General features: G+C 43.5%; 1 protein-coding gene across 1 annotated transcript in view; it reads left to right on the top strand.

Annotated features, from left to right (window-relative positions):
- LOC138285509 (aryl hydrocarbon receptor-like) overlaps positions 1 to 26,688 on the top strand; it is an 811,968-nt gene that overhangs the window by 522,950 nt on the left and 262,330 nt on the right. The gene's annotated exons all lie outside the window — the stretch shown is intronic.

Genomic DNA, 26,688 nt, shown 5'->3' with positions numbered 1-26,688 from the left:
GGTGAAAGGGGAAACAATTGCCCTTCCACCCCTGCCTATGGGAGAGGGGTGCAAGGCCCTCGGGGGAGCGCTAGCGCTTCCCCCGAGGGCTGGTACCAGGACGAGGAGGACGAGACCACTTCGCCCTAGGCACCCGAGGGGTTAAAGTTCGCACTTAAAAAAAATTCAGGCAGTCTGTCAAAAAATGCTAGATTTCTTTCTTGTCAGAAATCACTTTATTCCTTAATGGAACTACTTCAACGCTGGATAATTAGTGTCTCAATTTGACCTTTCTGGGTGGCTCATCTTCCGTTTCAATCTCTGTGTCTGAACCACTTTCAAAACGATTATTGGCTTTTGCTCATTATCAAATAGTCCTTCTCAGTTTCATCTGCTTCTTCCTCTTCTTCAGATACTGTTGTTAGATACACTCACTAAGGCAAGGCATATTTTCAGTTAGGAGATCCTTTTCTTTTTGATCTTGGTGCCACTGATAAGTCTCTCTCATTAGTTTCTGAATTTAACAGTCTCTCAGAGTTTCTTAAATCATGTTCTTGCTGACAGTGCTTTTGCTTACAAGTTCTCTTTCTTGGAGTGTCTTCAACTCTCTCTTTCCACTGCAGTTTTTCGATTTTCGCCTTCTTCCTGACTTTGACTTGAGCCCTATCCTGAGCTCTGACTTGAACTTAGGCTTGCTCTTTGACCAAATCTACTGTGAATCATTTTCTTACAAAAGGGGTCTTTTTCACTTTTATTTTCCATCACAACTTTTCATTGCTTTGATCAGACACTACTTCTTGCTGCCACTGTTGCTTTGCTCTTTTTGCATGGCAGTAGCTCTTTACTCTGATCACTCTGTAACTGGACTTCAGGAATTTCAGGTTCTTCAGCCAAACTTTTGCTCACCTGAAATGTGAGTTTATTGTTGCCCTTGTTTTTTTACTTTGACAGTGAAATCTTCACCAGTTTCAGAGAAAACTTCACCCCTCCCTCTGGATTCACGGTCCAAACTTCAACTTGGCTTTGTTTTTGTTGATCCAACAGTAAACTTTGATCACTCACCTCCTCCACTGTTTCAGCTACTCCCACACTCTTTGTGTGAGCAGCACTATTGGTTGTCAATACAATCTGGAAATGGCCTTTTCATCTCTTCTCCAACATCCCCTTCGAAAATGCTCCCGGATGACGACCCAGTAACCCGCATTCAGGTTGCGAGAGGGTGTATCCTTGTAGTCTTCAGCTGACATGTTCTCCTGATGAGATATAGATTTCACCATTGCAGCCAGACCTTTGCAATAATCCAAAACAGTGTCATCAGTTATTGAAACTAATGCTGCTTAATGCACAAATGCAAGTCTCTGCCCTGCCCATAAGAAGTTTGTGAGGAGGTAAGGCTTTGACTCCACTGTAGCTCTGCAAAGTTTGCTTTATCACTCACTAGTGACTTAAGTGATCCAGTGACCTAAGTAAACTTAGTTCAGTGCACCAGATCTGAATGTAAAAAACAGTTTTTGTAGTCCTGCAGACCTCACTAAATACATAGTTGAAGTGAAATAATTTGCTTTTGGTTTACTAACTATTCCTGAAAGGGAATCAGGGGCATCATGGTAACACTAAGCCTATTTCGTTCTTCACAGCTTCTCATACACACAGTACTAGGAAGAACAGACACTTTTAACTAAAAGTATTTATTACAACAGGGTGAACCTGTTTTTTAGTAAATCTAAAATAATCACACAATATCATAAAACGAGTAAGAATTAATGTTGCAAACAATGAGAATAAAACAAACATTTCTAACATTGTTAAAATGTCCTCTAAAATCCTAACACCCAAAACCTACATCTATGCCCTACCCTAGGAGAACATACAGTAGAACAACTTGCAAACTAGAGCATTTTGGGGGAAAGCGGTGCACTGCATACCTTGTTGACAGCTCGAGATGTCATTATCAGAACAGCCATGGAGGAATTGTTCCCTGTGATAAGCAAACACGTAATGTGGTAGCAGCTCTCCCAGGGACTCAGCTCTGATCAGCTTTAGGCAGGATGCATCAGCTTCTCTAAATGCCGTAGTAAAGAAGATCGAGTTCAGACTTGTGCAGGATAATCAGGGATGACGGACCTCTCGCCATAAGGAGTCAAATGGTGTTCTCTAAATACAGAAAAGTTATCAGGGATGAAAACCTCTGACATAGCTTTAGGAATGTGGTATATAAATTATAGGTGCCATAGAAGGGGTCCTAGACATATCTTCAAGAAAATGAGAAATGAGGAGACGTCAACTTGAACTACACCGTTGATTAATTATCTTCGGATATTTCTTGATGGTCTTGACATGTTGATAAAGGAACACATGTTCCAGACTGTGGTGGTCATTCTGACCCTGGCGGTCTTTGACCGCCAGGGCGGAGGACCGCGGGAGCACCGCCGACAGGCCGGCGGTGCTCCAATGGGGATTCCGACCGCGGCGGTAAAGCCGCGGTCGGACCGGCACCACTGGCGGGGTCCCGCCAGTGTACCGCGGCCCCATTGAATCCTCCGCGGCGGCGCAGCTTGCTGCACCGCCGCGGGGATTCCGACCCCCCCTACCGCCATCCAGATCCCGGCGGTCGGACCGCCGAGATCCGGATGGCGGTAGGGGGGGTCGCGGGGCCCCTGGGGGCCCCTGCAGTGCCCATGCCACTGGCATGGGCATTGCAGGGGCCCCCGTAAGAGGGCCCCTACATGTATTTCACTGTCTGCTGCGCAGACAGTGAAATACGCGACGGGTGCAACTGCACCCGTCGCACAGCTTCCACTCCACCGGCTCGATTCCGAGCCGGCTTCATCGTGGAAGCCTCTTTCCCGCTGGGCTGGCTGGCGGTCTGAAGGCGACCGCCCGCCAGCCCAGCGGGAAAGTCAGAATTACCGCCGCGGTCTTTCGACCGCGGAACGGTAACCTGACGGCGGGACTTTGGCGGGCGGCCTCCGCCGCCCGCCAAGGTCAGAATGAGGGCCTGTGTGTCATATCAGTTGTTATATCTGAGTCATTATCACAGTGCCTTGACACTCGCTGTCCTCTTCTCAATTCAACGAATGATAAGGGTGGGCAACATTCATGGTATTTTTGTTTACAGCAAGTATGACAGAATTTGGAAGGGGTGTGGTCTGAAATGGATCAGAGGGCCTGACTGGTATAGAGTCAGTCCTAAGGGACTTTCCATCAGTTTCTTCCTATCTGGAGTACTTGTCATATTCATCAAAATAAGAAGAAGAGCATCTGGCCACTTAAGACCAGTTCAGGCACAGATTTTTACCAGTTTATTCTTAAGTGTACCACTGGTACGTTCAACCAAACCTGAGGATTTTGGTTGATAACTACAATGCAATCTCTGCTTGATCTCAAAAGCTGCGCGAAATGTTGGCAACACTTAATTCTTGAAGTATGCTCCACAATCGAATTTGAAGTTGGGAGTCCAAATCTCAGAATGAATTCCCTCAGCAGCAATTTGGCAAATGTAAGGCTATCTGCTCATCTCATAGGAAATGCCTCAACCAATTTAGAGAACAGGCAATTAGCAAGATATACTTCAAACCATTATACCGTGGCATCTCAATAAAGTCTGTCTGCAATCTTGCAAATGGACCTTCAGATTTTCCAGTATGATTCATAACCGTAACAGTTTTCTTTCTCTGATTATTTAAGTGGCACATTAGGCACCAACTAAAAAATACTCAGCAATATGGTGAAACCCTCTATTCTCCCAACATTTGCAGAAGATTCTAACAAGGCTATCCCTTCCTGCATTAGTCTGATGATGTAAATATTTAAACATAGGCAGTAACATTGAGTTTGGCAACAGATATTTTTGTTCTTAATTTACACAGAAATCCTGGTAATTATTTTTATAGACGAATTCCCTCCATTTTCTTTTTTCATTTTTAGAAGCATCTTCCTGCATGTCTCTTAACTCACTTACAGGTGTTTGCATTGAAATAATAAAGAAACAACTCACATTGGTTGAGCTCTGTACAGCATCACTTACAGAATCACCATTTTCAATTTTGTTCAACAACTGCCACTTTCTGAAGTGCACAATATTTGGCCATCTGGTCTGCATATCTATTTCCCAGAGTGACCACATCTTTGCCACAGCATTATGGACTATGCACTTAATCACTGCCACTTCTGCTGTTTTCTGAATTGCATTTATTAAATCCAAGATATGCACTCAATTTTTGATCGAAGCTCCCGAAGTTGTCCTAAAACCCCTCTTTGACCATATGTGTCCCTAAATATGAACCTTACCAAAAAAATGTACTGGTAATCTTTATAAATTGTCACTCTCAAATATCCAGACAAACGCCCAGCTCTAATTAGGACAAATAATTCTGCTTCTTATCTGATGCACATCTGGTAAGAAGGATGCATCAAGTGTCTCTATTATAGAATATATTGCATAAGCAGCTCTCAGTCTTCCATACTGGACTATTAAACTAGAACCATCAACACATAGGCCTTTATTACAACTTTGGCTGTAAATGCCGCCTACTGCCACAGCGACGGCTGCCAAGAGAGGGGGGTGGGGAGTGGTGTGTGCGTGTGTGAGGATGTTGTGTGTGTGTGGGGGGGTGTCTGTTTTTGTATGTGTGCATGAGGGTGTGTGTCACGTTGAATGCGTGTGAATGACTGAATGTGAGTGTACGTGTATGTTGTGTGTTGTGAATGCGTGTGTGCGACAAATGTATGGTGGTGTGTGTTGCGGTGTGTGGGTATGTATGTATGCATGCGTGGGTGGAAGTAGGTATGCGTGTGTGTATGTTTGCGCGTGTGGGTGGGTAAATGTGCGGGGAGTGGGAGGGTGGGGGCAGACTCTGGGAGGGGGAGGGGGCGAGGGAGACCCCTATCAATGTCGGGGAAGGATTTCCCTGGCACTGATAGTGCTTACCGCCATGGTTTTCGTGGCAGTACGCTTGCCACAGAAACCACGGTGGTAGGCAGGGCCATAATCCCGAGGGTGGGATTGTGACGGCCGCCTGGCTGGAGACCGAAGTCTCCAGCCCAGCGGCTGTTACCACCTTGGCGGACGCTGGGCTTGAGCCAAACCGCCAATGTCATAATTTGGGAAAAGGTACCGCCAGCCTGTTGGCGGTACCTTTCCCCAAGTTACCGCCGACTGCCAGGGTCGTAATGAGGGCCATAATGTCAGATCTGCTAATTCTAGTGGAATTTCATTTATGTCTGGTCTTGGTTTTGTGGACAAATTGTTCACTTTTATACAATCATGATCCAGCTCACAAATGTTTTCATCTTCCTGGCTTTCACAAACCTCATCTGAAGTTGGAAGCAGTGTTGCTGGATGCAAAGTATTAGATCCTCGAATTGAAATGTTCTCTGCTGTGAAAATGGTTTGCTCATAATGTGTCAATCAACTATTCATTGTATAGTTTTCCTTGTCAAAAAAATCTCAACAGACTGTAGGACATAGACAATTAACATATGGCTCATTGCAATTCTTTCACTTTGTTCAGTTGCCAAGCCAACTGCTGTAACCGATTTCAAACAAGCTGGAAGACTTACAGCTTCTGGACCCAATACACCTGAATTATACGCCACTGTGCGCATAAGCCCTCCATGTTTCCGAGTGAGAATCCAAAGTGCACCTCCATATTTTCTAAATATGGAGAACATCATATTGTAATCAAACATTCCACATGTGGGCGCATGACACAAACTCTCTTTCAAATGCCCTAATCAACAAGGCACTTGTCAACAAATGATGCTACATCTTGTACATCGTTACTTGTCAAACTTACTAAAGGTTTTGTAATCGAGGAAAAGTTTGGAATCCACTAACAACAGCAGCCAACAATCTCGAGAAACATCTGAACCATTCTCTGGGTTGTTGGTGGGCTCAATTTCAGAATTGCAGAAACACATTCTTTAGAGACTTTCTGTTGTAGTTTGACTCTTGCTCTAGGCAAGACTACTGGTTTAAGATGACAGTACTTATGTATGTAGGCGACCATGTTAACCCTACAAGTCGCAACTGTCGTCCCAACCCTCCCAGCTCATAAGCAGCACCTCACCAAAAACCCAAACAGTAAAAGGTGATTTGTAGCAGCCTTTACGCATGGACTCAGGACTGCAACATCTCAGGGAGTGTCGTGGTTAAAACAGAGATTACTCCTTTCTCACTTGAAAATGTCTCAATCAAACACAGGCAATGAAGGAGATGTAATAAAGTTTTCAATAGGTTTTATTAACAAAACTGCAATCTACGATAAGTTGCATGGGCTGCAATGATAAGGATAATGAATAATGCACAAAAAAAAACAGAATTGTGAACATGAGACTCATGAATACAAAGACCACCATCTTACAATAACATGAAATGACATAAGATATGAAATATGTACTAATAACGTAGCATGATGTACCTAATCTCTAACCTAAAGAAAGCTAGGTGTGTTAAACCTAATCTGCCAATACCATGTCCATGAGAAGAGCCCCCCAACTCTTGTCACCTTGGAATGAGGTCTCTTGCTCAGACTCTGTAGGGACACGAAGACTGGGTCAGCGTCAAGGCGGCGTGCAGCATGGATAGCGTCAACAGCATCTGGTGGGAATCCCTCTGACTATCTGTCTATGTTAGGTGCACTTATACAGATCTGCTCGGACCCTGACGTAGGTCTGTTCCCAAACAATAGATAACAAGACATGCTTGGGACGGCAGTTACATAAACGATTCCCTCAAAAGCACAAAGTGGGAAAGTACCTAATGTGAGTACCTACATCTTATCTATCTCTGGCCCTGATAGTGACGCCTTAGCAGAGTGGCACTGATAGCAGGAAACTAAAACATTGTCCTAACAAAAAACAATGCAGCCATCTTGGAAAGATATTATTAAATAATTGTGCTAAAACAGAGCAAGGTAAGTAGGGTAAAAGTCACTGGGTGGCGGGGACACAGGTCTGGATGCCAGAAGGCTAAGCTAACTCCTGCTTCCCATTAAAACAAGATAGGATTCACTACATTTCCTTAAACCCTTCTCAACATGGTGTCCAGGATAAATGATTCTCACAATATTGCATTTTAGTTGGGGAGACTTTATGCCAAGTCTCAGCTAAATGATTTAAGAGGGAAATGATATCCAATTTACAGTCCTCCTTTGTTTGAGATGCTAGTAACAAATCTATGTACTGAACTAGAACTCAAGTACATGGTAAATGTAGACATCTTTCTTCAAAATTTGGGAGAAATATGAAGGACTCCTTGTTTACCCTTTTGGGATTCTATACCACTTTTGTGAACTTTATTCAGAAATTGAAATGCAGAGATGAACTGTGAATTCACATGTAATGGAATTGAGCAGAATGCTTGGCATAAGTCAGTGACTATAATATTCTGCTTCTGATGGAATCTGGAACAAGATTACTGCTGGATTCGGTACTACTGGTCAAAAGTGTTGAACAAATTTTTTTTTTCCAGAAGTATTTTACCATCTTACTCAGCTTTTTAATTCCCATCATTGGAGAACTCCAAGGACTACTGAGCACTTCTCAAAAATTCTCTGTTCACAATATTGATTTTTTTTTCAATTACTGGTTTCATTCCTTCCTCGGCCTCTCTTGTAAATCTGTACTGCCTAGTTCTTGGAAATATTGCATTTGGTTTTATATTTATTTTGATCGGTTCTGCCCTTTTAATCAGTTCAATTTCTTTGCCAGTGAAATCCCATACCTCTTTTTGACAGAATGGGCCTAATTATGACCTTGGTGGAGGGGATTACTCCGTCACAAATGTGGCGGTTATCCAGTCAGCCGTATTACAAGTTCTATTATCTCCTATGGAACTTGTAAAACAGTGCTAGCGTGCCTGGTACTTACTAAATAAACTTACAAGGGGACTCGTATAGGTCGATGAAACTTTTGATTCGGATGGCGTATCCTAGCTATGTAGTAATCGATGACCATCAATTCTAAATATACCAATCAATAACTATTAAACAAAACATTATTCAGCAGTTAATAGCATCAACAATTCATGAATAACCACAGCTCAATATACGTGTTAGCAATTTTTATTTCCCTATTAGTTACAATACTAATTCATGAGGGTAATTCAAACTTTATTCAATCAACTCAAGATTAATTCATTAGTGACCACCAATAGCATAATCTAATTAGAATTGGAGAAAACCTACATTCTAATGCTTCAGCATAAGCCAACAAAGATGAATATGACAACATAAGTAGCAGAGTTCAGCAAATCAGTCCGTCAATCATTTGTCTCTGTATAAGTCAATGTCTTTAGCATAGGAACCTCATCTAACCCAGATTAGCATTAGCATGTGGGACTTCATGCAAAAACAGTTTAGAACATGAATTTGGATAAACATCTAGCTAAGAGAAAACTATTTAGACAGCGCAGTTGGTACCTAGAAAGAAAAGGCACAAATGTTAATTCAGTCACATTGTCACAGCTACCTATCCACAGAATGGATACGCAACAAAGTCAGTCTTCGTCTTCAGGTCATCAATCGATCAGCAACTTATCAGGTTCTCAAGAGCATGAGCCCAACGACAAAGTCTCGCATCAATTTCAGCAAAAGGTCTTTCCCCGATTATCTGCCTCTAACATCTCTCCATCAATTCTGCATCTGCATCTGAAGTTTTTCCCCTTTTCACAACATTATATCAAAGTCACCCAGACCATCCCCTAATTCCTAATTGGTCAGTTATTCACCACTTATGACCCTACCCATTAACTTTAAATTTCCAAATCTATTAATTCTAGGATTACACGGTTCTCAGGGTGTTGATTGGTTCACTGTACGATGTACTCATCATCCGGCTCGTCAGGTATCGAAAATGTTGCATCTTCTTCTCCAGTCAGTGTCTCTATTGTTTGAGTCCTGGGAAAGTACATGTTGTCTGCTTTACACAGATTTTGATACATACTCTAGTTCCATCATCTCCTCTCCGTCGGTTCTCCGCAGAAAATTCTAGCTAAGCAGACTTTATTAACAACGAGCAGTTCAGGGTCAGTTCAGCACATTAGCTTGTCTACATTGCATGATTATTCAGCTTCTGCATGAGGCCTGGCAAAACTAGGCATGTACAATTCAACTCTTGTATCTTCTGAATTGATTCTGAAAACTGAATCTCTATCTTGCACTTCAATTACCACACCAACTGGTGTACAATGTATTATGCAATTCATTTTACAAAGAAGATCCCTCCCAAGCAAATTCACTGGACTTGTATCGCATAACTTGATCTGTCCAGTTTTGACTAAAACATCTGCTGTAACCTGATTAACAATTTGTGTTTTACTGATCCCTACAACATGAAGTTCTCTTCCCAAGAGGGGTATGTTTGGAGCTTCCACAGAAGGAACTGTAAAACAGGTAGCCTCTACATCGATCATAAACGAAATGGGGTGGCCACTGACCTCTCTGTCATTATGTTGGCCACTCTGGTCTACCTCCAAGACTGCACCAAGCATGCAGTCTTCCTCCTGTCACAGACACCATCATTGTGAACTGCTCCCTGCCATGTCATCAATTAGAATCATAGGCCCATACTTATACTTTTTTAGCGCCGCTTTTGTGCCGCTTTTTGACGCAAAAACAGCACAAACTTACAAAATACAATTGTATTTTGTAAGTTTGTGCTGTTTTGGCGTCAAAAAGTGGCGCAAATGCGGCGCTAAAAAAGTATAAGTATGGGCCATAGTATTTGTTGGTACACTGGATAATAGCATTTTATTTTATGTCTACATTCTCCTCCCAGAATAATGACATGCTGTGATCTTTTTCTACATTTCAACATTTGCATTCATCCCATTACCACTACCTTGCATTCCTTGATTCATCCTATTCATACCATTCTGAACAAAATTCATATTTGAATGCATTTGATGTAGTGATCCTTTTGCAACTTGCTTTGTCTGAGCAATCATCATCTTCTCCTTCAACTTCTTTTGCCTTGTCTCGAAATAGCCACTACTGTTTTTTGCTACATCAATTCTCTTCATCTTAACCTGCCAACACAATTCACTCTGAGTGTAAGTGCTAATTTCTGATGTCAGTCTTTTTATGAAATCAGAAGGAAAACCACTGGCTCCATCTTTCTCTTCATTTTCGACTCCTTTGTTTTTCTCGAAAACATGCATCAACCACTCATGATAACAATCTACTGATTTTTTTAGGTTCCTGTGTTGTTTTTAAACTCTCCTCCCAGTTTATAAGCTTTTCAGGAACTCCCTTTCTCAAATGCTCAATCACTGCCTTGTATTTGTCTGCTATCTCATTTGCTGGTTCTTGTACCGGCCATCCAGTAACATGTTTACATTTTAAGCACAGATCTTCAGGGACCACAATCTCAAAAAACATATTTAGATCAGTCCCCAACATTGGTTTTCTCATACCATTTTGATGGGTCCTCTCACAATTCTGGAAAATTATTTGTAAATGCATACTAATCAGCCCTTGACCACATAACATGCACCATATTCTCTCTATGTACTTAAGGGAATTCCACCACCAAATATGCCCCTCTTGTGAATCACTTATATTATTCCTTGCCTTTCCTCAGTCCTTATAATTTTCCTTTTATTCTCTGTCCCTTTCTTCCATTTTTTTCAATATTTTTTTAATCAGTTCAATCTCTTTTCACAATTGGATCTTTAATATGAGCTCTTAAAGTAGTCAAGCCCATCTCTTTAATCTCATCATGAGTTAATACTGTTTTATAATTTTGTTTTACATTTTTTCATTTTGCTGATGTTAATTTCTAATTCACCAGCTAATTCTTCAAATTTTTCGTACACATCATTAGCGCATCTAACTGCTTCTTTTATTAGATATCACATTTCACCAGCATCTATTCAAATCCACATTTCCTTCAGCATTTCCCCAAATGCAATTTTAAAAATTCCAATACAAATTTCTTTAGTAGGCGACTCTACTACCACTGTTCTCACTGGAATAACCTGTACCTGATCTTCTAGTATCTTTGCCGTTAGTACTAGGCACTGCCATTGTAGCTGCCGGGGAACCTGGTATCTCCTCTGGCATCCTTGTCAACCCTCAAATCAGACTGGGTTGCCTACATTGACCTATCTGTATATGGAGAAGGTCTAGAAATCAAAAGTTCACTTATGGGAGGACGTGGCTATGCAAAATTGCCGACACGCATCTCTGAAGGGGAGCTCCTGGCATACAGTCCTTCACCATCCTGACACTATACACAAACTTCCTTGCTTTTAAGCCTTGATTAGTGCTGCACCCGGTGGCAACCCCTTGGTTCACTTCAGGAACCTGCAGCATCATTGAAACCCTGTGGGTGGTTTTGGCTTCCCGAGTGGCATCTCGGAGCGGCTGTGCACCAGGGGCGAAAGCTAGGACTTACTGAGAGCTGTGATTGCTGCCTAGGAGTCTGCTGGAAGCCTGTGGGGCAAGGCTCTGCTTCTCTTTGATCCGGAGGTGAGGCCCCTGTGTTGCAGCATGGTCACATGGCTGCGGAAGTGTGCATCCCCAATACCTGCCATCCCCTATCCGGCCCAGGACAACATTGTTTTGAGGCCTGCTGGGGCTGCACAAGACACTCAGGGGGTCATTCCTACCCTGGCGGTCTGAGACTGCCAGGGTAGGGGACCGCGGATGCACCGGCAACAGGCTGGCGGTGCATCCAGGCCCATTCTGACCGCGGCGGTAAAGCCGCGGTCAGAAAAGGGAAACCGGCGGTTTCCCGCCGGTTTTCCCCTGGGCTGCAGAATCCTCCATGGCGGCGCTGCAGGCAGCGCCGCCATAGGGATTCTGACCCCCTTCCCGCCAGCCTGGTTCTGGCAGTTTTGACAGCCAGAACCAGGCTGGCGGGAACGGGTGTCGTGGGGCCCCCTAACAGGGCCCCACATTGATTTCCAGTGTCTGCATAGCAGACACTGGAAATCGCGACGGGTGCAACTGCACCCGTCGCACAAAAGCAACTCCGCCGGCTCCATTCGGAGCCGGCTTCATCGTTGCTGTGGCTTTCCCGCTGGGCGGGCGGGCGGCCTTTTGGCGGTCGCCCGCCCGCCCAGCGGGAAAGCCAGAATGACCGCCGCGGTCTTTTGACCGCGGTACGGTCTTCTGGCGGTTCCCGCTTGGCGGGTGGCGACCGCGGCCCGCCAAACTAGGAATCAGCCCCTCAGTGGCTGGTAATCACTGAGGCTGCCGGAGAGGGGTTGTGTGCCTCGACCCGGCTCCCCACCCATCATCTCCTGGACCTTGCATTGATGGTCCTTACCTGCAAATGAGGAGGTTCACTGTAGATGGAGCCTGTAGCGACTGGGTTGCTGGGGGCTCATTGACTGTGCTGTCGCTCCCCGGGCCACAAGAGGACTTCCTTCCCTTTGTCCTATAAATGTACACTGCCTTGGAGGCCGTGTGTGGACTGCGGCAGCCACTGATGTATGTGGTGACCTGGTGGTAGGTTGCACGCCTCATTTCTGCCTCCAACCATGTCTTTGTCCTCGGACACCACTTGGACTTCTTTTTCCTGGTAGAAAGAGGCCCTAATCCTTGCAGGCGGGGTGGAGGGACAATGCTCGCCAACAGAGACGGACGGATGGGGCTGAGGTCCGAACACAGCAGGGCCCACCTTGAGAGGCATGTCCAGAGGTCGGGGGATGATGCAGGTGGTGTGGGGGATCAGCTGTGGTCGCTGCGCTGGTGGAGTAACCATTTCCTGGCCTTAGTGACCCCCCTGGCTTCACAGTGCTGCACTGCCGGCTCCTGGGAACAGACACCAGACTGAAGGCGCTGTGAGGTCCTGACCTAGAGGAGCAGTAGGCTCGAGGGCAGTGAGTGTACACAAAGGCCATGCAGTGTGGCCTTGTGCTTTGCCTGCCTTAACTGTGTATGTTGGTCAGGGCCCGGCTCTTAACACAGAAGCTGCTGGACTGGCAGGGGCCCCTGACTCCCCCGTTTGGGCCTCTACTCTGTCTCGCTACTGGCTTGAGGGCCCCTTGTCTGTCTTTGGGGGTGCCCCTCGTCTGCTGTGCCTTGGGTTGCTGCTCCTGCCCTTACCCAGCCCCACTGCTGCCGTGTGGGGAGCACCTGACTGAGACTGGAGCAGCTCTGGAGTGCGGCCAGCATCCGTCTGACACAGCAGTTTGTGGTCCAGTGAGTGCACTTTGTTGAACGGGTCTAAGGGAGCCCTCACTCTGACTGAAGATGGTGAAGGATAAAGCACAAAGGGATGGATCAATACACAGCAGCAGGTGACGGAGTGGCTGTTGGTGGAGGGGAATTGGACAACCCACAGGGCCCCACAGGCGCACACATTTTGGCAGCAACAGAGGCCTCCAGTGCCGATGTGCAGGCCAAGATGGGCTCATTATCTATGGATGTTAATCTGCTGCGTGCTAACATGTGTAAAGTGGCTGAGAGATCACTGAAGACAACACAACTTGTTACAAAGCTCCAGGGAGAAGTAAAGGCCCTCCAATCTGTGGTTGCTACTCTGACAACCGAGACACAGCAACTTGAGATGCGAATGAAGGATCGCTCCCAGTGCTGTAACCTTTGTTTGTGGGGTTTCCTGAGAGTGGTGAGAGGACAGCTCCAGAACACTTTCTGGATCAATGGCAACAGGGGGCGTTCTTGGGCGCTGTCTTGTCGCATGTCTTTGTAGTGGAACGCCCAAATAGGGCCTTTGCCCGCCACTGCCACCTGGAGGGCCACCAAGAACTATTATTGCCAAACTCCTTAACTATAGAGATAGAGACACTATCCTACAAACAGTTCACCAACGGGGGTGCCCTCCTTTGGAGACAGTGTCATACGGATTGCCATAGTTGGATTCTTGCTCCTAGGCAAGACTGCTGGTTTAGGGATGACAGCACTTTTGTTTGTAGGTGACTATGCCAATCCTACAAGTCACAACTGTTAGCCCAACCCTCCAGGCTCACAAGCAGTACCTCACCAAAAACCCACACAGTAAAATGTTATTTCTGGCACCCTTATGTATGGACTCTAGAGTGCAACATCTCAGGGGAGTTGTGGTGGCACGGAAATGTCCCTTTTTTCATGTTAGTATTAAGTCTCAACCACACACAGGCAATAAAGGAGATGCAGGAAAGTTTTCAATAGGTTTATTAAAAAAGACTGCAATCTACTGTAAAATGCATGAGCTGCAATGATTAGAATAATGAACAATGCAAGAAAGAGAATTGTGAAGAGGAGAGTCGTGAATACAAAGACCCCCACCATCTTGCAACAAGCATGAAATGTAAAATACCCTAAATCCCTAGCATGGAGAACCTAATCTCAAGCCTAACGAGAGCTAGGTGTGTTAAACCTAATCTGCCAGTACCAGTACCAGGTCCATGAGAAGCTCCCCCCAAATCTTCTTACTTTGCAATGAGGTCCCTGGATCAGACTCCGTGGTGAAACGATTGGCACTGAAATGTAAAGTCAAAACATTTCACTAACTATAAACGTAGCAGCCATTTTGAAAGAGATAATTAAATAAATAGGCTAAGACAGAGCCAGCTAAGTAGGTTTAATGTCACTAGGTGATGAGAGCAAAGGTCTGCAAGCCAGAAGGCTAAGCTAAACTCCTGATTCCCATTAAAACTAAAAAAGATTCACTACAGGATCTTTCCAGATTGCACCCAACATGTACAGCGGATGCAGAAAACATTAAGGGGAGTTAAGCAAAAGCTGAGTGGCATGGGGTTGCGGTACATGCTGTTATACCCTGCTAAGTTCAAGGATCTCCATGAAGGGCAGTCCCATTTCTTTAAAACCCAAGACAAAATCTGGGACTGGTTGGGCATCCGATGTGACAGCAGTGCCTGCTGCGAGGGAGCCCCCTGGTAGGTTGTCAGGTTCTCGCCAAAAAAGAGCGCTGGGGAAAAGATGCAGCAGCCGCACGAAGGAGAGGAGATCGAACACACCTTTTGTGGTAAGTCAGCTGGATGTGGAGCAACTATGGCTGGAGAAGGAGGAAACAAGGGCGCTGGTGGAGGAGGTTATGTTGATGCAGTCGGCAAACAGTGGCTTGGAGGTGTCCAAGGAAACACTAGACATGTCCAGCTAATAGCTCCTGGGGTGCGACAAAGGCATTCACCTCTGTGTTAGCTAAGGAAACCCAACGAGGTTCTCGTAGCTACTGAACAGATTGTTACACTGTCCTCCCAGTGCTGGATCTGCGGTGGGCTGTCGCTTTGCCCCTCCTGATGATGAAGCATTCCATTGTACTCCTTGGGGACATTGTTGCGCTGCCAACAGAGGACATTGTACTGTGAAGTGGAAGGTGTAGCAGCACACAACATAGGGCGGTAGTTGCCCTTAGGGACACCCTCTTCTACACAGGCATGCACTTCCTTTCACATGGGCGGGAGATGGCACGGCCACTGACGTATTACATATTTCCACCTGACAATGCGGAGTAGACTGCTGGACCCTGCACACAATGCTCAATTATGTCCTGAAATGTTAACGTGCTGCGGGGCAAGTTGAAGCGGGCCTAGTGGCATAATACATTAGTCGGTTCAAACTTGACATGGTTTTCCCTCAGGAGATGCACTTGTTGGGGACCCAATGTAGGGGAGCATACTCTTTGTTAGCACTCAAAGAGTTCACCACTGGCTCACAAGTGTGGCCCTACTTATGAAGAATGCAGCCCTATTCCAGGTTGTATGGAAGTGGACAGATCAGTTTGGGAGGTACGTTGTAGTGCAGGGACTGTGGGGTAGAGCATCGGTTACCCTGGTCAATGTGTACTCATCCCTTTGTCTGCCAACACCCATGCTGGTAGAGGTGGCGGCCATACTCCTACAGGCCAACTCCAACTTCCATATTGTGGAAGGTGATTGTAATGACATTATGGCCACTGTGATCTCTCTGATCTCGGGTGACAGGGGAACCTAAAGGCCAGGTTCTACTCCTTCTCCAGGACACACAGGGTCTTTTTCAGGATAGACTACATCTTTGCCCCAGTGGGCGAGGTGGCCGAGATAGACAGGCCGGACTACTTGGCACACAGTCTCTCGGACCATTCATCTCTCTGGGTAGCGTGCATGGGAGAGGCTCTCTGCAGTGATTGAAACTTAATGCATAGGATTTGAGAGACCTTGAGGTCACCAGAGAGCTACTGATTGACTTGGAAGTCTGCTTTAAAGAGAATTAAGGGTCAGTGGATTTGGGGGTGGTACACTTGGAGGCCTATAAAACTGTCTTGTGCAACAGAATGCAGAATATACTGGCACAAAAAAAACACAAAGATGCAGAAGAGAGAGAGGGCCTTTAACGTTGGCTCAAAGATCTTGAATGGACTCCTGGGGCCTGAACGAATCCTCATATCCTCTGTGAACTGGAGATGTTGTGTGGAGAATACCAGGGCCTGGCACAAGGGGAGGTACAGAGACAATTGTTGGCTACACAACATTAACTGTATTACGCCGGGGACAAAGTGGGTACGCTGCTTCTCTGCCTCAGCAGGTGAGAGGCTGAGTCGTGTTGGGTTAAATGTGTAATTGATGAAGATCAAGTTCCCCACTCATCACATAAGATAGCGTGGAGGCCTTTTCAAGGTTTTATGCCTCATTTTATAGCGCTAGACAACTGGCAGAATGGCTTCCATAGTGCCCTACTTGGAAGCGGTGGCCTTGCCAATAGCCCAGATGAAGACCGACGATCCCTTGAGGAGGGCATCATGCTTGAGAAGGTCCAGACGGCTATCAGAAAATGTAAAACTGGGAAGACTCCAGGGCCCGAAGGCCTTCCGGCTGAACTCTTCAAACGCTACTCTGGGCTGTTGAGTCCATATCCCTTAAGCCTCTTCAGAGAGGCCTGAGACAGAGATGACCTCTCATCAGGCCTACAGTGTGCCACTATAGCCGCAATACACAAAAAGGGCAAACCAGAAATGAGTTGTGGCTCCTTTTGTCCCATCTCCCTGTTAAATGTTGAGATGCATTTATTGGAGACGATTTTAGCCACTAGACTCTTGATGGTGATAGTCCAGCTTATCCAGAGACCAGTCTGGCTTCATTCCAGGCAGGTCCACCAGACTCAATTTTCGTAGCCTCCACAATTGGCTGTCAGAGACAAGCCACAGGACAGAACCCAATGTCTTCCTAGCGTTGAATGCTGAAAAGGCGTTTGACTCAATTAATTGACTCTATCTTTATCAGACGTTGCGGAGGTTTGTTTTTGGCCTTAGATACTGACGTTGAGTTAAATTACTCTACCAGGCCCCTACTGCGGCAGTAAGAGTGAACGGGGTGCTTTCCCTGACCTTCCCGATAGTGCGTGCTACCCAGCAGGGATGCCCCCTATCCCTGTTGCTTTTCGCCCTTACTATTGAGCCATTGGCTGCCATGATTAACGGCTGTTGCGATATCAATTAATTGCATATCTCTGAAGCTGATAGGAGCAAGGAGAAAGTTGCACTATATGCAGATGACATCACAAGTGCTTGAGTCTTACAGTATTTACTCAGGATGCAATATCAGCTGGAGCAAATCTGTGCTCTGTCACCCCTTTAGCCCCCTGTATCTGCCCATTCCTCCCTGGACGCTCTAGGTGCAAGCTGCTGATTTTCAATATCTGGGTATGCTTGTGACTCCTCACAGGGAGACATGTTTGGCCAGGATCCTGGGCCGAGTGGTGGCCACATTTCAAGAGGAGACAGAGGGATGGCGTACGCTGCCCCTCAATCTTTTGGTAAGGGCAGCTGTCTTTAAAATTATAACACCCCCTAAATTGCTCTATGCCATACAAAATAGATATTAGCCAGTTCCAGAGGCAACATTCACCAGGATAGAGGGGGAATTGGCGGTCTTGCAGACCCTGCTGTAGGATGGCAGTCATCCTCGGATAGTACTCAAAACCTTTCAATCAGCCCATATAACAGTGGGACTGCACTCCCGGATGTAAGGGTCTATCACTGGGCATCCCATCTGGTGGCTAATAATGACTGGTCATTTGTGCCACAGGACCATTCTACTTACCGACTGGAGTGAGCAAAGTGCACCATACAATCCTACTTCCAATACTTATACAATGATTATAAGTATGTTCAGAAACTGCTACCAGTGACAGGGATAGAGGCATGGAGGAAGGCCACTAAATGTATAGGGTGGACTGGGAAGTTAACAGGGGAGACTCCACTCTGGGAGGGGACATGGATATGCAAATTGAGGAAACTTAGGGGGTTTGGTTCCTGGGACTTACTGGGGATCTCTTGGATTGTGACCTCCAGGAGGACAGTGGTCTAATGCCCTTCTCCTCCCTTCAATTTAAAATACACCCATTTGCACCATGCTTGGTAGGCAGAGGGTATAGGAGACCTGGTCCCTGGTCCTACCCGAGTATGCCCCTCTCGGGGGCAGGCTGCTCCTAGAAGAGCTACCTTTGAAGGCTATCTCTTTTACCTGTAAAACTCTCAGTATATTAATATGCCAGGCGCGCTAGTTATGCTGAGGGCTTGCTGAAGGCTTGGGGGTGGGGGTGACTTGAAGACATGGACTGAGAGGCAGCTCTGATGTCCCCAAGAGAAGTCGCCATAAAATCCTGTTTACTCTTGATCCTGCACATTGGATCTATTATGATAGAGAATGTCTGCATCACATAGAGAGACTGTGTCCCCTGTGTGTCTGTGATGTGGGGTGACTCAGCATACATTTGTGCATACGCTTTGGAGCTGCCCGGCCATTCAGGTATATTGGTCGCAAGTGGTTGGGAAGAACAGTAGGGTGCTAACACATCCCTATTGAGCCCAAATATGTCCTACTGAGGATTCCAGGAGAGGTGGATGTCCCTGGAGTGAAACTCATCTTATGCAACTTAGGGTTTGTGGTGGCTAAGTGAGACATAGTGCCTGATTGGGTAGGTGGGGCCTGCAATCCTGACTGTGGGAGAATCGAGGTTGGGGATGGACATCTACATGGCACCGGAGAGGGTCACATGTAGAAGCAGAGGCTGCCCATGCAAGTTTTTCAAGGTCTAGGGGAGCTGCCTGAAACTTTATGACTCACAGTTCCCTGCCGAAGTGGCAGATGCTTTTACCTGAAATCTATTTTGCACATAGTATTGTCTATTATCATACGGTACTTTGTTACTATGGACATGTACCAGCCCTGTGAGGAGGCCAGCCTGTGTGTACCTGCCACCTCCTTTGTTGTAGGGTGACTGATTTCACCCTTCTTGTTGTTTGTTATATGCAAATTAGAAATAACAATTCATCATCATCATCATCTGACTTCTTTTTCCGATTCTTCTCTGTACCGTGCTATTTTCCATCAATTATAGCAGGAAAGGTTTTCACACATTCTATCATACCTTCCATCCAACTCTCCTCTTGCCAATCTTGTTTACCATCTAACCAACCCCTGAATGACTTCTTTATGCTTCTTTCTTTTTCTCCTTTCTTTTCCGTTGCCACACAATCCCATTAAGTGACTCAAATCTTGTTGTTCTAGGCTTTGGCTTCATAGTATGCGTGGTTTGTCTCAGAAAATATAACTTGTTAATATTAGAAGTGCCCTCCAATAGAAAACTGTAAAACCTCATCATGTGCACTATATTTATTTCATTCAGAGATCCAGGTGCATGTGTAATACCCGACCCCTGCCATCATTTCATGTACTGGTGTTCCCTCACTCAGTAATTTCTGACCCTCTCTGGGTATCTCCTTTGGTTTGGTTTTCGAAAAAATATACCACCCATAATTTGCACCACATAAACTCAAAAATCAACTCAAAATCACAAAAAATGCTATAAACAAACCTAGGAAACTACAGCCAATATCAGAGGGACTCTCTTAAAGATAAACCTATCACAGCTTAACTGAGCCAGCAACTAACCAATCAGAGCTTAGCTTTGTGATGATATCTTGGCAAACCCAGCGCAGCTCCCTGGGTGAGCAACCAATCACAGCATGATTTCTTTGTGAACAGAAAAACAACTACAGACTAAATAGCATTTACCAATAAACCTTTGCCTGTTTACCCTTTAAAGAAAAATAAGTCTGTTCTTTAGGTAAAGTAACTCAATTCCAAACCATAAATCCTTGAGTTTGAGCAAGAAAGAAAGAACCACAACAATCCTACAAAGGATCTTGTTAGGCAAAGCCTGACCAACAGAAATCCACCCCCTAGTTACTGTATTTCACCCCGTGCACTTAGGGTAAGAAAATTAAATTCTCAAGTCTGAAAATAGAATGAATTAATTCAGAATCCCTACCGATGTGTAAGTGACGCCTCGCTCTACACACCAGAGTACAGACAAATAATGACTATCTTGAGATCTTACATTTTCAATAAATCCGATAACCAACGATTTTCAGAATATGAACACATTAATTTTGAAATGGGATCACAAATATGAATATTACATAATCACAACTGTAATCAATCCACCAATAGAACTCACAATCATCATTACCTATCCAAACAACTCAGCAGAGAAACAGAAATTCATCATCACAACTCCTACCTCAAAACACAATCACAAACTCAGTTTCTCCCTATTCATACTTGCAATTTAATTTCATCCAGGAACGCAGAGCCAATACAGCCAGGATGATCCGTCACTGGAAAACTAGCAAGCTTCCAAAAACCCTTTTCTCCTTCAGGTTGAGCTTAAATGGTTCAAAAACTACAAACATATTCAGGGGACCCTTTAAAGAGGAGGTGCTCATACACTAAACATCCTCTGCTTCCAAAATATGTGGGGGCTGAACCCCAATAATATCTGAAAGACCAATATCGTATGAAAAAAAGTTACCTTTGACGATACAGCTCCATGAACCATCTCATTGATCTAAAGGCAAAAGACTACCTTCCCCTTTAATGCACAAATCTAGCATAGTAAAGCATAATAACTGGGACAACTTAAAAATGAGTTATAGATCAAAATTAAGTGTAAAAGGTTTAAATCAGAATCATTACAAATAAATTCACATATTTTGCCATAAAGGCTCAGAATACAGAATCCTATATCATTAAAGAAACCCTAGTTAGTTAATCTAAATTCAAAGTGGCAAGCTAATAAGGAGTACCGACAGCATCCTAAGTAAAGAAAATCTCAAAATAATCGTATAAAGTTTCAAGAAGAGAATGAACCGGTAACCCCAATTGTTCAAAAATAGGGGGTTTTATACACAATGTATGTATAATAATTAATAAAACTGCATATTCAACATGGCATCATAATGGTTAGATCATAGTAGTAATTTAAAAATATTGTCAGATTTAACAGATTTGTAAAGTTCTTAACACAAACCCATTTCTTAAGGTAAGAGGAATCTTCTACTTATGTCCTCAGCAACTGCACTCTGGGGACATACAACTTAATATGAAACATTTTCTTAACAGTAGCTCACAGAATTGTTTTCATCTACACATCTTAATTGGAACTAATAATGGAAATCCTTCAAAATGAAACTTTAGGTACACAATGAAAGTTTCATTCACAACACTTCCACAGTACATTGATGTCATTGCTCCTCTTATTCCGTGGAAACTGTAGGGAGAGAAAATCTACAGTGTGTAAATTATTCGAGGGGGAATGAGCACGATAAGCAAAACACCACAAGCTGCATCCAATTTAAAAATATTGGAGTTTCACACCAAAATGTGACATAACTATACTATATTATTAATCACACTTGTATTTGAAATTGACATTGTTTAAAGCACAACAATAGTAATTCATCGGTTAGGGTCATATGCATCCTTAAAATTACTAATTTGCATAAATGATTTGTCACCCAAAATTGCACGTCAGAAAAATCTTTAACAACTGTCTCTGCCTCATTCAAGCTTGCCACCAGATGATATTGCTAAAGTTCACTCTATAGAGGCAAAAGCATCCAAACGTTTAGAGCTCCCTTTCTTTTTCACTAAAATAGACTGCTTTCTATAGATTTCAAATAATCTACAAGAAAGACAGTCACGGCCATTTCATTGTTGAACATATTTGGTAGAGAACTTAAAATCATGCAAGCTTCGGCCTCCATCCCAGCAACAGTACCATGTATAGATAAAAAAATACCTTTGATGACACCTCCGCATCCCATACAGGATATCCTAATGTTGAATCTGTGGTGATGCAAGCTGCACAGTGGAGGCCACGCAATTCCATATCACCTTGTACCACTCCTCCTGATCGTGAGGGTAGGAAATTGATAGTTCTTCTAAGAGGACTTCCACACTGGTTGTAAACTTTATCAACGTTGCCAACACATTGCCTATCATGGTGATGAACAATTGTGGTCCAACACTTATCTGGAGGTGATTCCAGGTGACAAGAACGAAGAGGCAAAAACTTTCCAGAGGACAATAGAATGGTAATTGACACATCTATGGATGTAACAATGAAGTGATTCTGGCATGTGACAGGAGCTGCAGTATTGCAATACTAATGATTACCTTTCATGTTACAGTTATCAACTTATTATAACGAACATTAAAAAAAACATTGGAAAGCCATTTTCCTAAAAACACAAGTATCTCTCTTTAGCAAACAACATATAATTCCACAAGTTTTCATCTATTACTATTATTGATATCAGTATACCATACTACAGTAATCCTATGCCAACATGGTCCCACTGAAGTTTACAACAATGATTACTTACGACCCACACAGGTGGAATGAAACTTGCAAAAAGTTTGTACTCCTATTGAAACGTTCCCTAAAAAATAAACAAAGTTTATGATTATAAAGGATTCCTCCGTGTGGAAAACAACAGTGCTTTAGAACTCGTAATCCTGAATGGATCAGTGCTATAGGGCTTGTAATTCTTAATGTATCATTTCTTGTGAAAACAAACAATATAAGATACTTCTCTGGTTCCCAGATGTGTTTTTTTTTGGTCTTCACTGAAGAACAGATGTGAAGAATTCCAACAGCAAGTTCTGGCTTTTGCAACCACGTACCACAATTGCGTAATAAGAAGGCTATGGACCACGAGGCACATGCATTATAGGCATTCAAAATGACGGCTGCCACAGGCAGGTGTCATAAGAGTTCTGTGAGTTCATGTAATCCTTCTTGTCCTTTGTTTCATGCAGCATGTCCATTTGAGCCCTGAGACTGCTCCTGCACCCCTACCAAACTCTTCTGTTCCTAAAGACATTCACATTCAGGAGTCTCAGAGAGCCTTGTTGTGTCGGACTAGTGCATAAAAATAAAAGATGAGCATTTGCCCCACCACATCTGAATGACACACAACACAGCTGACGTGAAACCATCACATATACCACAAACCACAATAATTTCCTGCAGAGCACAGTTGACAGAAGGATGTTGCACTGCTTCTTTTGTTGACCTTCGATCACATTAGGTAGATTGGTACAGGACTTGATCCATGTTAGTCACATGTTAGAATTTACTGACGGGCCTTTTAAAAAGGTATTGTATCAACATCTACATGTACTGCAGTCTGCAATCTTTGCCAGGATAAAAAAAGAACCAGTTCCCAAACCTATTAAAACAAGGTACTCTACTCTCTGTTTTTCTTAGTTAAGAGGAAATCAGAGGAATGGCATCCCATTGTGGACCTTCATCAGTTAACCAGATTCCTCAGGACTCACTTGTCCCAGATGGTCACACTGCAGGAGGTGCTACAACTGCTCCATGAAGGAGAATTTATGGTGTTGATAGATGTACAATACACTTATTTTCACATTCCACATCATTCTACACAGTGCAAATTATTGCTGTTCACGTCAGCCAGATGTAACTACCAATTCGAAATCTTCCCATTTTGCTAAAAGTTATATCTAGTAATATTAACAAAATCCTACCTCCCCATTATGTGCACACTGTTTAAAGGTTACAGGATTATGGATCATTTGACAACTCTACACAGAGCAGGCCAGCAATAAAGAATGCAGAAATATGGTGGGTTTCACAGTCCAACCCAACTATGGGTTTTTGTTCCGTCAATAGTTTACACAGTTTGTTATGACCAAAAACATGTAGAGGGCTGGGGTGTCCATCTTTAGTATAAAAAAAACCAAGGGTCACTCGTCTGAGAAGAGAGACTACTCCGTAGTAATATGCTGGATCTCAAATCGGCTCCTCAATCTTTCCTTCCAATGATACTATACCAGTTATTATAAGAATATGAAACACAAACTGGATGTTTTACATGAACAAAAAATTGGTACAAGATTCATACTGGAAAAAGCTCAAGGCCTGTGGAGCAGTGTTATCAACCAGGTTATGTTGTTAAGGGTGGAACACTTGTCAGGGATTTAAAACACATGGGTGAAGTCACACAGCTGAAATCTGTCATTGGGTAATGAATGTGAGTTGAACTAAGGTCAGTTGGACAAGATCTTCCTTAGTTATGGCCAAATAAATCAGGACCTATCTGTGACTTCAAGCAACAGGAAAGGCCAGTGTGTTGCCAGAAGGAACTGGGAGTCAGGGTCAAGAGGGAATGCCTTTTCGATGGCATGGTTAAAGATCTTTGCATATGCTTTTCCACCACTTCCCCTCATCCCTTGGTTGGTCAACAAAATCAAGAGAGCCCTGTCAGCTGATTTCTATAGTGCTGGATTTGATTTGCTAATATCTTTAAAAAATATTTCTATTTCTATTCCTGTATTTAAAAAGAAAATTTTGTTTTATTAACAGTAACATGTCCCTTAGATCGATTATCAGCATACATAGTTCAGTGCAATAAGTGTCATAATTCAATCCTCAACACTCAAAATACCTTAATTTACAGCATTTCAATATTTTTCTCAATCAACCATGAGTAGAACGTAGAGTATTTAAACTCTCAGTAGAAAAATGCATAGCCAGAGTTTCTCCTATTCCCACATCTACATGTCCCTCCAAGTGACCTAGATCTTTTGTCATGTCCTTGATGGATTCCCAACCCTCATACCACCTTTCCCATTCCTGCCCACAAATCCATACTATTGTGCTATTCATTCAGATGAGGCACTTGTGCATTACCCCGGTGTTTAGCAATATATCACCTTGTTAGCATAATACCCATGCTAACCAACAATTTCTTCTACTTGGTTACTTTAATGTCTTTTCACATACCAAGTATGATTAAGCACAGACCCAAGTCAAAGCACACATCAGTAGCTATTCCTAAGTCTTTATGAAGCCCCTAAAAAATCACTTAGGATCAAACAAAGATGTATCTTCTCATTGCCAACTTGTAATGCACATTGGGTCAGAAACCATGCGCATCCGGAACATGGTGGATCTATGGTAATATATATTTCTTCTGATACAATGAGTTACACTAATAGTAGCATAGACTACTTGGCCAACTCCCTGGCATAAGCATGTGTCTTGTTCAAGTCTACCTCATTAAACAGGCCCATATCACCCACTCAGCTATCTTCCAATTTACCCATTATGTCTTTCATATTCTTCATCAATGTCCTATGAGTCCTGAATGTAGTTTTTTTAATTACTTCCTCTATGAGAGCTTTGGTCTCCAGTGAGGTATAATCCTAAATTGCATCACAGTCCAACCCATGACTTCCCTGCATATGTTATTTAATAAATATCTATAGTTTTAGGTGATCACTAAACCAAATTAAGTTTTATGTTCCTCAAATAGTTTTTGTCTTTTCCCTTCAATCAAATCTCCCAGATTTGAAGTCCCTGTAAGATCCAATTTGGAAAACACTCCCTTTAACATTTTATCAGGTCATAGCAGTGTCTTTCTAATAATCACACCTCCCCACTGTATCATTCTAGTACCTAACTCTAGACTTCTAAATCAGTAACCATAATCTCCATCAAGGTGCCATATTGCCGCCCCTACCGCCACATTGGAACTGTTGTTAGGTCAATTTTCCCATCACTCCCATATCTAACCAGACTGAGGGCTTATCATGTGGCGATTAATCACCTTAGCTGTGACAATAATATACCCTCTGGTAATGAGAGCAATTCATCCAATGTAAATCTGTGAATTATGTCAAGCTATTCAGAACGCAAGTTAATATCTGTCTTATTAAAGTAGGTTTCTGGCACCCTATATGGAGAATTTTGCAGAACATAGAAGAATCTATGTAGGTATTTCATTTTGTCACTCAGCCCATTAGAGACAGAGGCAATTAACTCTAATGTTGAACATCCTCTTTGAACCTCATTAGGAGTATATTCAGATTGTATGGCAAGACGGGGGCTAGCATTATGCATAAACCTTTATTCACTCCTTCTGAGCAGCAACACTTTAAAGTTCCAAGAAACAGAGCATAGAATCACATCATGATGAAAAAGAAAATACTCCTTCTCCTCCATATTCTTCCTCTTTTGTTTGCTGCTTCTGAGCAGATACGTAATACATAGAAAAGGAAGAGAAAATGTATTAAGAACTGTGTATTTGATTGTATGTATTTTGCTCGTGTGATAAACCTAAATTATTGGATACATGCTGTAAAATCTTAAAGAAGAATGCATTAACATAAATAATGTTAGTCTGCACTACAACACATTTTAATATAGGTACTTTGTGGAAATAGATAGGTTGCACACAGTGTTAATTTGAAACAAGATTTTAAAAATAGCAAAAACATGTCAAATCTATTACGTAGAACTTGAGCCATGCATTTATAGTGGAAAAGCGCTTAGAAGCAAAAGGCTCCACCGGGGCTGTCTGGGTATGCCGGGCAGAACCAAAGTCAAAGGTTCAGGCCTACCGTTATCATGCGGGGTGGGCTTTATGGACCTAGTTGGC

This window comes from Pleurodeles waltl, chromosome 3_1 (assembly GCF_031143425.1).
Source record: "Pleurodeles waltl isolate 20211129_DDA chromosome 3_1, aPleWal1.hap1.20221129, whole genome shotgun sequence".
Taxonomy (NCBI): Eukaryota; Metazoa; Chordata; class Amphibia; order Caudata; family Salamandridae; genus Pleurodeles; species Pleurodeles waltl.
Note: the sequence above shows the minus strand (reverse complement) of the source record. Positions and strands in the feature narration are given on the sequence as shown.